This window comes from Anas acuta, chromosome 1 (genome assembly GCF_963932015.1).
Source record: "Anas acuta chromosome 1, bAnaAcu1.1, whole genome shotgun sequence".
NCBI classification, from domain to species: domain Eukaryota; kingdom Metazoa; phylum Chordata; class Aves; order Anseriformes; family Anatidae; genus Anas; species Anas acuta.
Window position 1 is genome coordinate 171270286 of NC_088979.1, and position 12047 is coordinate 171282332.

The 12047-nt window shown below is 39.5% G+C and overlaps 1 protein-coding gene and 1 long non-coding RNA gene across 2 annotated transcripts in view; one reads left to right on the forward strand and one right to left on the reverse strand.

Moving 5' to 3' along the window:
* The window catches only part of LOC137849580 (uncharacterized), a 633107-nt gene extending 622102 nt beyond the window's left edge, over positions 1-11005 (forward strand). Inside the window, exons 2-3 of the long non-coding RNA XR_011091965.1 lie at positions 219-367; positions 10800-11005. This is a non-coding gene — a long non-coding RNA (uncharacterized lncRNA). The remainder of the gene's footprint in view (positions 1-218; positions 368-10799) is intronic.
* The window catches only part of SLC16A7 (solute carrier family 16 member 7), an 85053-nt gene that overhangs the window by 69647 nt on the left and 3359 nt on the right, over positions 1-12047 (reverse strand). The window lies entirely within an intron of this gene.

Sequence of the window (12047 nt, forward strand, 5' to 3'; positions counted from 1 at the left end):
ATTCAGGCCTGAAGTTTTGTTGACTTAGATAACTGCAGATACACAAGAGCTTGAGTAATAAGGCATGCCTTAAGGCATGATAGTACTTAATAAAAACAAGTTTGAGTGTGTTAGGTATGAAGAAAATGCAAATCTGAAAGTTACGTTGCATGTTATGTTGCCTAACACTGTGTGAACTCACAGCCTTTTGGTCTGGTTCTTGCTCGATTCTCCTGCAGGCACTTGTTTTCAGTGGTTAGCATTAAGAGATAGCAAGAAGTGAATGGAGAAGACTGTAAGGAACCATGAAGAGACAACAGCAGGACAAGGCAGAGCTGCTGTACCTGGGCAGTGAAAAGAAAAAAAAGGGTTTTCATCTGCCTGCAAGGTGAGGAATAGGGAAGAGGCAGTGGTAATAATTCTCCCTCTTGCACACCACCCTTCAGAATTAGCCAAACACACCGGTGGATTGGTTACAAGCTGCAGCACACCGTGTACACAAGTGTACTTTTGTGAACAAGTTGCAAAAGCTCAGGCTGAACAAAAATATCAGTAGCTTCCTTCTCACTACCTCTAATCTGGCATTCACTGCAATGGCACTGCTGTGAAAACACATGCTCCCTACCAGTCTGCCAGCCCTCCACAGCAGCCACCGCTGCGTACGCCTGCCCCACAGGAGCACATGCTGCCAGCCTGCTGTCCACTCTGCCTCCCTAATCCACCAACCTCCAAGGCTGGTGGGTTCACCTCTCTTACTGTTACAGCTCTAGTAATTCAAGCACACATTCAAGCCAGCATACAAAGTCCAAGTGAAGAAAAGCTCCACAACTGACTTCAGGCTTGTTCACCACAAGAGTGTTGTTTAATGCTTCCCCTAATCTTCTGACCACCTTATACTACCTATATGAATGTATACACAATCAGACACAAGATAAAAGAATGCACTACCTCCAAAATTATTTTTAAGGCTACAGATGGCTGTAATTCTATAAGGGCAGAGCTAATAGCTGTTCTTATCTCAGTAACCCCTTAATGCATTAAATAAAGCAGTATAATCATAGCCACTAACTTTCTTCCATTTTGTGGTTGTTGTTTCTTTATTTTGTTTTAAATAGCTCATGAAGGACATGGGTGAACAAATCATTAATATGTTTGCCATTCTTCTGTTTTACTCAGGTCACTTCAAATTCTGGTATTGAATCCCTTCATTTATCTTTCATGGATTATGGTGTTTGCAGGCAGTGTATTTTTTTTAGAGTAGAAAAATATCTTTTTGTAGTCAGATCAGATAATGTATTAAGCCTAATTCTGTAGAACCGAGTGTGTGTACATGAGGATTAGTGAGTTATAGAAAAGGTATTCTTCAGAGGAGACAGTATGTTGTGAAGGCATTACAAAATATAAGGTAAAAGGCAAATGAGCTTGAATAGAATGATATCACTGTCTTTTCTGGCAACTTAACTTTTAATGGTATTAGTCTTGTGAAAGGCTCCTGTAACTCTTAGTTTTAACTTGGCAAATATTTATAGTTGCATAATTATGTTAAGGAAAAACATTTGTATTCAATCTGTAAAAAAATACACATGGTCTACAGCTTTTAGGTTTATAATTTACATACATAAATCTTTAAATATGTGTTATATTTGTTGGAGGTTCACTCAGTTTTCATCCAAATGATGAAAAACAAGTAAGCAGTAAGCGTAGGTGTACATTATAGTGGGAATGTGATAGTTGTACTTGGGTATGTATTACTTCACATAAGCATAGTGACAAAAGTATTCGGCAATTGATGAAGAAATTTTATTTAAAGAAAAGAAGGAGATATACCGCTTACTGATTAAAGTATAATTTATTTCTGCTTTGCCTAGAGGGGCAGCTGTGCTGGCAAAAGCCCTCAGCCTTGAGGGATAGACTCTTGGCTGTAGTATCTACCAGGGTAAAGCAGGTTTATTTTTATGGGCAGAAATCCACACAAGTCCTGCCAACAGAGTCTCCTCAAGAGAGATACAAATTTTATGCAACTCCCAGCTGGCCTGAATACTGCCACAGCAGCACCTTTCCCTCACAGCTCACTTTTCTTTTTTCTTTCTCTCTGAACTAATCAGCTTCTTTCAAGCCACCCTGAGTATTTGAGAGAAATATAACAGCTTTAACAGCCACAGACAAAAGATTCAGATTGTACAACTTTGTTATAGCTCTACAGCAGCTATTTTGTGCATGTACATGCTTTTTAAAGATTGTAAACTTAGCAAAAACAGCCTCTCAAAAGTCAACCTATGGTCCACAAAAGAACTGCTCAATATGATCTAATATTTATTCTGCTGTATTTTAGGGTTTAAATTAAAGCCAGTTCTCTGACAGTACAGGATGTCCTTTCCCTTTGAGGCACAGAGGTTTTTTAGGTATCTTGGGCTACAATGCCTTCCCTTAAGAGCAGAGCAGCAAATGAGTTGATGCATTGCTGGACTGCCTGAGAATAAAATCCCAGCAGCCTGATGTAATATATCACATAGCTTTCCTTCCTTTCTCTACTTTCAAAACCTTGCATCTTTTCACTGCTGTCACCAGCATTCTTATTCCTGCGCAAAGAATCACTGCAACAATATCCAGAGAAGAAATTGCCAATTCTCTGAAAAAAAAAAAAAAAAAAAATCTTACATAAACTCTTCTCTCTTTTGGACAAACAATAGTTTCTCTTGGTTCCCTTTTGCAGCAGAAAGTAGGCAGCCCATATCTCCCCAGCAGGCCCCAGGTAAACTTGTCTACCAAGTGAAGAAATAAACAGGGATTCCCTCAGGCAAGGTCAGTGGGACAGATGAAATTGACCGTGGGAGCATGAGTTCAACCAAATACAAAAGATTCCACGCTGTGTGGGGTTTGGATAAATAACTCAGGTCTAGTCTTTTAGGAACACAAATGCAAACCATTCCCTTCTTGATTGGGGTAACAAAAAAAGAACACACAAAATTAATGAACTTAGCAGGGACTGACCAAACAGTTCAACCTCAGAGCAGTGAGAATAGCCATGAAGTAAGTGTTAGCCACTTGGCACTGGAAAACAGAACCTGCTCTGCTTTTTTGGATCAATAAAAATTTCCATTACTTCCGTTTCCTTCATTCTTTAGGGGTCTAAATTTACTATTAAGTCATTTCTAAAGGGTCAGTTCTGACAGTTCATGGGGTAAGACAAAGCAATGGCAGTGAAACATCTTCTCCAAGTATTCAATTCTTTCATGTTCTTACTAGATCTAGAATCCACATCTCCTTACTCTCCAGTACTGACAACATGCACAGCAAGTTCCCCTCCTTCACCCCTATGCCTTCTTTCACACTGTTCTCCTTGAAAGAAATAGTCTTCCTTTTCTATCTGTCAATATCTATTAGTCGTTCTATGAACCTGGTCATAGAAATGTTCCAAACATCCTCTGCTTACAGAACTGTATTTGCTTCTCAACGTACTTTTAAACTAGGCTGTTCAGACTACAGTTGTAACTTCTGATTTCATTCTGTAAATGTTAGGTAGATGAGAGGACTGGCTTGAAAGTAGGATTTAAGCTCCAGTTATTAAGCGAGAACAACCTAATTATCCAGGACCCAAGACCACTGAAATTAAAGAACCCAATTTAGGTGCCTAATTTAGGTTTGATTTGATGAGACTATTTTTCTGCATATATAACAAAAAAAAAAAAAAAAGTATTTATACAACTGGGATAAAGCTGGTAAATGGAAAAAAAAATGTAACTACCTTATTTGGGTCAAAAACATATTCTCTGTCCTCAATAAAAAGTATAATTCAATATTCTGAAAGAACCCTATTCTATTAGACTGGCAATTTGAGTATAATAATTTTAAAATAAGCTTGTACGTGTGAACGACAATATTTCTGCTAATTTTTCAGGAAATAGGTACAAGGAAAAGAAAAAGAAAAAAAATGGCCTTGTATATTCATTCATGAGTGAGAACAGGATTTAAATTTTAGATATACAGCTTTTAAGCAATACTTAAATACATCCAGAAGTGCAAGCTGATTACCTAGTTAAGCAAGAATGTCTAGTTTCATTAACAGCTGTCAATGTTGTCAGAAGAACTTATTTTAATCATGGAAATGACAGGTTTTTATATCCGATTACATTATAAATACAGTATAACTATGCTTTCCAAATTGCATAAAACAATCAACTTTATTATTAAACAGAATATTGTAAGTAATTTCTTCATTTTTTAATCACAAAAATAATTCTGAGTTGGAAACCCTCAACTGGATCAACATTCCTTTATGCATTTGGGCAGTATAGGACATGGCAATGTACCCACGATGTATCTTCATTTCACATGTCAGAGCACTTTTTTCATGGCACTGAGGGAGAACCACCTGTGCATGTGCAGATGAACCTTGAAAACACGCACTGCAGAATGAGTTCACAGGCTGCATGCTGGTACCTGGCTTCACAGTGCTGTACAAGCAGTAAGTAGAGAATAATGCCTGTTTCACCCGCCCACCACTAAAGCACCTGAAACAAATCCATACTGCAGAGTCCACATCTCCCACTCATGAGGTCACCAGCTATTATTACTCAAGGAAATCTTAAAGATCCAACCTTTAATCATTTTTACAGTGTTAAGTGTAATGTTTTTGAATGTATATTTTTGTAAAGTAGTTCTGGAATCCAAGATATTCTCAACAATAAGGCCTAACAATGGCCATAAAACTCAACATTTTTTGTTTTCAATATTTTAGTATTACTGTTTGTGAATTGCATTGTTTGACTGTTAACTCTTCTCATATTGTATTTGGCATTCAATCTTTTATTAGCATCCTGTTTGACAGATATACTGGTATACAAGACAACACAGCCAAGACTGTGTGCCCATTGTGAACAGATAACACAATAGTTCATCAAAAACAAAGACCTTGCTGGCTATGGCCTACAATTACCACACAGATGTAATAAAAGCAAAGGCCAACATTCTTTCCAAATAAATAAATACATAAATAAATATCTGAAGACAAATAAATACAACTCAGAAAATATGACCCATTATTCTACTCCTAGCTTGAAGAATATTTGCCTCTGTGAAACTCCTCAAAGTAATGTTTTCTCAGGTTAACATCTCTTGTCCTTCTACTCTATTTTCATCTCTTATGCTTGTCATCCTTCTCAGGCTACATGTTTTCCTTTATCCTCACCATAAGAAGGCAGAATATGAAAGGCAGAATTTAAAAAAAACGGTAAAAATGTAAACACTTGTAAGTCTAAAGATAGCATGAAAAATACATAAATACTTGTTACTATGGAAGATCATCAACTATGCCATATAAAAGCTGTCTTACAAGTGAGCATGTTTGTGACAGTTTCCAGTTTTGAACACAGAATGCTTGTAAGATGAGCAGAGTAGAATAGTAACTTAACTTTTTACCTAGGGGTATTATTATCATGTAAAATATATAATATATATTATTATAAAGGAGGAGAAGGAAAATGCTCTTACAGAAAGAAAGAGGACAAAGAAAGACACAGGACACATCAAAGGACAAAGAAGATGGATACATTAAATTATTTGTCTGGGGCTATGAAGATGGTGAAAGGCCTGGAGGGGAAGACGTACGAGGAACGGCTGAGGGCACTGGGCCTGTTCAGCCTGGAGAAGAGGAGGCTGAGGGGAGACCTCATCGCAGTCTACAACTTCCTCGTAACGGGGTGTCGAGAGGCAGGAGACCTTTTCTCCATTAACACCAGCGACAGGACCCGCGGGAACGGGGTTAAGCTGAGGCAGGGGAAAGTTAGGCTTGATATCAGGAGGGGGTTCTTCACAGAGAGGGTGGTTGCACACTGGAACAGGCTCCCCAGGGAAGTGGTCACTGCACCGAGCCTGTCTGAGTTTAAGAAGAGATTGGACTGTGCACTTAGTCACATGGTCTGAACTTTTGGGTAGACCTGTGCGGTGTCAAGAGTTGGACTTGATGATCCTTAAGGGTCCCTTCCAACTCAGGATATTCTATGATTCTATGATTCTATGAAACAGAGAAATTATTTTTCCTTCTCCAAGTGATACAGGAGCCAACAAGGAGATACAAGAGGTATTACACTGAATCTCGTTGGGAGATTCGACTTTGGGAGAGCAGACTTTGCCCTCCTAAGGGATCCGCTTAGTAGAGTATCATGGGACGAAGGCCTGGATAGAAGAGACGCCCAAGAAAGATGGTTAATATTCAAGGATCACCTCCACCAAGCTCAGGAGTGATGCATTCTAACCAAGAGGAAGTCAGGCAAAAATGCCACGAGGCCTGCAAGGATGAACAAGGAGCTTGTGACCAAATTCAAACAGAAAAAGGAGGCCTACAGAAGCAGGGTGGACAGATAGCCTGGGAGGGATACAGAGACATTGTCCAAGCAGCCAAGGAACATCACAGAAAAGCCAAACCTCTATTAGAATTAAATTTGGCCAGGGATATCAAGGGCTACAAGAAAGGCTTCTGTAGATACATCAGTGATGTATGATATATGATGTATGCAGTCTTCACTGTAAAGAGCTCAAGCCACGTAGCCTGGTCCTGAGACAGCAAAGGCAAGGACTGAAAAAATGATAAGAGGGACACTACAGGCCCACTGAAGAAGATTGGGTTCAAGACCAGCTAAGGAACCTAAAGATGCACAAGTCAATGGGTTACATCCAGGGGTGGATGTATCCACAATGGGATACGTCCAAGAGATACATCCAAGGGTCATGAGGGAACTGGGGGATGACATTACTAAGCCACTGTCAATCATATTTGAGAAGTTATGGCAGTCCAGTGAAGTTCCTACTGGCTGAAGAGGGGAAACATAACTCTCATTTTTAAAAGAGGAAAAACTTAAGACCCAGGGAACTACAGGCCAGTCAGTCTCACCTCTGTACCTGGCAAGATCAGGGAGCAGATCCTCCTGGAAACTATGCTAAGGCACACAGAAAACAAGGAGGTGACTGGTGGCTGCCAACATGGCTTCACCAAAGGCAGTCAATACCCTCAGTCATGCCTGACAAATCTGTTGGCCTTCTACAACAGGTTTACAGCATTGGTGGATAGGGGAAGAGCAACTGACATCGTCTATCTGGACTTCTGCAAAGCATTTAACGCTGTCCCCCATGATATCCATGTCTCTGGAGAGACTGGATACACGGATTTGACAGATGGACCGCTCAGTGGGTAAGGAATAAGCTGGATGGTTGCACTCAAAGAGTTGCAGTCAACTGCTCAATGTGCAGGTGAAGATCAGTAACGAGCAGTGTTCCTAAGGGTCAGCACTGGGACCAGTGTCGTTTAACTTCTTTGTCGGTGACAGGGACAGCGGGGTTGGGTTTGCTGATGACACCAAACTGTGTGGTGTGGTCAACACACTGGATGGAAGGAATGCCATCTAGAGGGACCTGGACAGGCTTCAGCAGTGGGCCTGTGCGAACCTCAGAAAGTTGAACAAGTGCAAGGTCCTGCACATGGGCTGGACCAAAGCACAAATCCCAAGCACAAATACAGGCTGGGTGGAGAATGGATTGAGAGCAGCCCTGAGAAGGACCTGGGGGTGTTGGTTGATGAGAAACACAACACAAGCCAGCAACTGCAACCCAGAAAGCCAACTGTATCCTTGGCTGCCTCAAAAGAAATGTAGCCAGCAGGTCGAGGGAGGTGATTCTCCTCCTCTGCTCTGGTCTTATGAGACCTCACCTGGGGTGCTGTGTTCAGCTCTGGGACCTGCAGCACAAGAAAGACATGGAAGTATTAGAACAAATTCAGAGGAGGGACATGAAGCTGATCAAGGGGCTGGAGCACCTCTCCTATGAAGACAGGCTGAGGGAGTTGGGGTTGTTCAGCAGGGAGAAGAGAAGGCCTCAGGGAGACCTTACAGGAGCCTTTCAATACCTAAAGGGAGCCTACAAGAAAACTGGGGAGTGACTCTTTGCCAGGGAGTATAGTGCTAGGATAAGGAGTAATGGCTTTAAACTAAATGAGGGTAGATTTAAATTAGATTTTAGGAAGAAATTTTTCACTCAAGAGGGTGGCGAGGCACTGGAACAGGTTGCTCAGACAAGTTGTGGATGCCCCATTCCTGGAACTGTTGAAGGTCAGACTGTATGGGGCTTTCAGCAACCTGGTCTGGTGGGAGGTGTCTCTGTCCATGGGAGGAAGGCTAGAACTAGGTGCTTTTTAAGGTCCCTTCCAATTCTATGATTCTATGATTTTGTCAATAATTAAAATAAATATTTTTAATTTAAAAATATAAGGCAAGTCAAAGCAAGTGATCCAAAAGGCTAAGTCTTCAGTAGAAATCAGAAGAGTATCTTAACCCTTACTGTGTGCAAACCAAGAGTAACACAGTGCAATAGTACCAAGGAATGAAGACCAAGATTTAGAACTAGTCACAAAAACAGAGGAATTGCCAATTTAGCAGTACTGTTGAATTGTTTGAGTGCATCTCCAAACATAATTTACAGAAAATACCACAGTGTGTTTAAGTGTCAGTTTTAAGTGCCCTTCCTTGATTTTTCAGCCTCATGTCATTTTGGCCCTTACATTCATCAGCTTTGCTTATAAACCTCTTCTACTACTCTAATATAGCTAAAACTGAAACAGGCCATGTATGGCACTCATAATGATATAGTATTGTGTATGAATGAGAAAATAAGCTAAATTGAAATAATACTCTCCTATCCAGCATAACCATATCAAAACATCTCTTTTTGGATAACTATATCAGAAAAACATGAGAACAAAAGCCCGTACGCCTCTAGCCAACATAATTATATCTGCACAAGAACAAGAGAAAAGGTTCTCTTTTCCCATTATTCTTCAGCAATACAATGCATGCTTCATGCTTTATACACACAGGCTATTATGGCATATTCTTTTCTATGTATTTTCCTGAAATATACAACCTAGAGGTCACAAAATATACAAGCTTTTGTCACTCCTTGCTAAAACCTGGTGTTGTGACTTCTAATCATGGGCTACCGAGTCCCCTTTTATAGTGCTGATGAGAGGAAGAGAAAGAGGATGCCTAATGGAAGACAGCCAGTTAGGACCTCTGTGTGATACAATGAACAATCCCAAAAATTCCTCAGCGCAGAAAGGAAGGCCTTAGTTTAATAGTATGTACAAATTACTACAAAGATGTATATCTTAGAAAAGTGTTTGGTAATGGGTTGATATGCTCATTGCCTTCTTCAGACTCCAGCACCAATTTCGTCCATTCTGTTCTCTCCACCTGCTCTCAGACACAATCTCTTTGCTCAACCAGGTTGAGTCTCTGTCTCAGGCATGTTTTTTTCTGAACTTTAAATCAGTCATCAGTTCCAGGCTACAGCTTATGTCTCCTTGGTCTCCATTCCTAACATCAGCAGGAGGCATTGTTAGATGCTGAAAACATGGGGTCTAGTATCAAGCTTCAGACCCAAATCCAGCCCAGGCACAGCATTCAAAAGCAGTTGACTTCTAGAAGAGAACCTAGTAAGTTCTAGTGAAGAACTTACCCACCAATAGGAGAATTATCAAATAATTTAACAGATACAATTCCAGTTGTTAAGAAATCAGACAACTACATTCCCATGGGGAGCTTATCTGCATCAAGTTTTTTTTTTCCCTTCTGTTTGAAACTTGTCCTGAGGGCCACATTAAGAATGCAAACTATAGGAGCCCAATTTAGTAACTGCAACTCCTATGGCATTTTAATTCAACAGTGTTGCAAAACATTACATTTCGAGGTGGGGGTTGGCCTGTTCTCCCATGTGCCTGGTGACAGGACGAGGGGGAATGGGCTAAAGTTACGCCAGGGGAGTTTTAGGTTAGATGTTAGGAAGAATTTCTTTACTGAAAGGGTTGTGAGGCATTGGAACGGGCTGCCCAGGGAGGTGGTGGAGTCACCATCCCTGGAGGTCTTCAAAAGACGTTTAGATGTAGAGCTTAGGGATATGGTTTAGTGGGGACTGTTAGTTTTAGGTCAGAGGTTGGACTCGATGATCTTGAGGTCTCTTCCAACCTAGAAATTCTGTGATTCTGTGATTCTGTGATTAAATGTCCTTCATGTTAAGGCTTTCAATTTCTGTCTCCCAATGTGGTCAGCAGAGAAAAGCAGCAGTGTCTAAGAACCCAAGCTGTTAGAACCGGTAGTTCTAACATAGTCCTATGTCACTTCAAAAATTCTAACCCTCGCTGCCAAATATTTATACAATTATCTGAGAAAATAGAAAAAAAAGGCCACAAAATACTTCATTTCTAATGTTAAAAAGTTCTAATATATTTTTTTATCTCCAATACCAATCAAACAAGTTATAAGAGAATCCAATTTTGTTTATAGAAATAAAATATGCATGTGTGTTTTTTTTCACTGTAACGTACACATTTGTTTTCAATATTTTTTTTAATTTGGAAAACAAGCACTGAGAAGTATAAGCCTGAAAGTTTACAGTATGACGTTGAAACAATTTGAGATTTCATCCTTTATTTTCTCCTTTTTGCTTGTTCCATAGACTTCAAGAATATCTAAATGATTGGTAGCTTCTTATATTTGGAAGCATGTTGTTAAGCATAAATGTGAAAATGTAAATTAAAAATATATTTCTTTGAAAATAAAATCACTTCTATGCTTAGGAATTATGTAGTGCTGTTTTGTGACTCTTTTTACCAATTTCTGTTGCATGGACCACATGCATGAGGCAACATACATCATCATACTATCATTATCACCATCATAGTGACAGCAAATGGAAAAAGTTCTTTGATGCCAAATACACTTTGAACACAATTACAGCTCTGTCTAATACTTGTTATCCCTGTGTGTCAAAACCAGGAATGCTGCCAACAGTCTGCTACCACTGAGGCCATATGATGGGAGGGACATGCACGTGCCTGAAGGAACAGCAGGAGTCTGCTAGCAGGTGTAGAAAGCTACTCTAAAGAATCAGAACACTTTAAAAATATAGAGAAAGATAAGAGAAACCATGAGTACAGGAGATGTTCTGAGCTGTCTTCTGCATAGCATGTGCTTTCTGAATGTTCTCAGATTGATCATCACCTTGATCATCACCTACAGCTGAGTCCTGCATAAGAAAACCTGAAAGAGAGCTAAAAGTGAAATAAATACTGATCTTCCTGTCAAAACAACTGGAAAGTGTTCTTTTGAGGAGTATTCAGAAAGTAAGAACCATTTAAATAACCCTGCCTGTGTTTGGGCAACTCAAGTCTGCAGAGGTTTATACTTCAACTGTTAAAATCACACACTGTCATTATCTTTCATGGTAACCATATGAACGGAATGTCACATCCACCTACTCTGAAATATTCCTGTTCATGCAATGTTTGGGCTTTCTACAGTTTGTCAATAGTTGGCTCGCAGTACAAGTTTCCTACTGTATAAAGTTATTTGAGAATTCTGTAAGTTTTCCACCATTATTCAGAACACCACTTTCTTGCTGGGTAGAACTGAAATACATTCAGTACTTCACATTGAATAACTATGACACCAAGTTAAAACAAAACACATCAGCAGCTAAACCTAAATATATATATAAATAATAATTTCAGGCTTAAGTTTATTCTCTAGTGCTTAAGTGTTTAATTAATTAATTAAGATTAATTCAATTTTCTTAAGATCTTATGTCTTACAGCCACCAATGGGAAGAATATACCATGAAGTGTCAAGATAAGGTCCCATTCTTTTCCAACAGTTTTCCTCTTTCTTTTGGGGGGACTTTTTTAATTGCTCTAGTTACGTCAATATCCTTTGGGAAATGGTTATTCACTTTTTTTTTTTCTCCCCCAGCAAACACTCTTCATGCACATCCCTGATTACATATTACTGCAAGTGTCACAAGACAGGAAAGCACCATCTCCTGAAAATAAAAAATTATTAGGAAGTAACTGGTGACTTGACCTTGATGATAACAAATAAAGTAACTATTTAGCACAACTGTATAAACTAAAATCAAAAATATAATCAACAAAAGGAGATCATGAATCACCTCCCCCCAGACATAAAAGTTATAAACTAAAATTCTTGAGACTGCAAGGGGAGAAAAAAAAAGAGAGAAAGTGTTTG